The following is a 370-nucleotide window of genomic DNA, read 5'->3' on the forward strand; positions in this document are numbered from 1 at the left end:
TTTAATAATTTCATCAATCAAAAGTATGATAATGTTAGAATAAAGTATATGAATTATGACTAGTGTGGTAATATGGTGAAGTATCTTATCATTCCCACATAGTGCATTAAATGATAATTTAGTAATATACTTGATCTCGTATCTCGTTCTTATTTTTTGTACTTTATTTCCTACAAGTTTATATTAAAATGAATCATAATTTAAGTTTCTATCTAGTGCCATAATTAACTATTTGCAACAAAGGTATGTAGAGATACTTATGAGTTAGTGAAAAAGGATAATACTTTGAACACAAATTAACCAAATAAATATCCTAAATGCACCATTTTCTTTTATATAAAACTATGTGATAAAATTATTATCTCTATCT

The sequence above is a fragment of the Lactuca sativa genome, chromosome 9, assembly GCF_002870075.4.
Source record: "Lactuca sativa cultivar Salinas chromosome 9, Lsat_Salinas_v11, whole genome shotgun sequence".
NCBI classification, from domain to species: domain Eukaryota; kingdom Viridiplantae; phylum Streptophyta; class Magnoliopsida; order Asterales; family Asteraceae; genus Lactuca; species Lactuca sativa.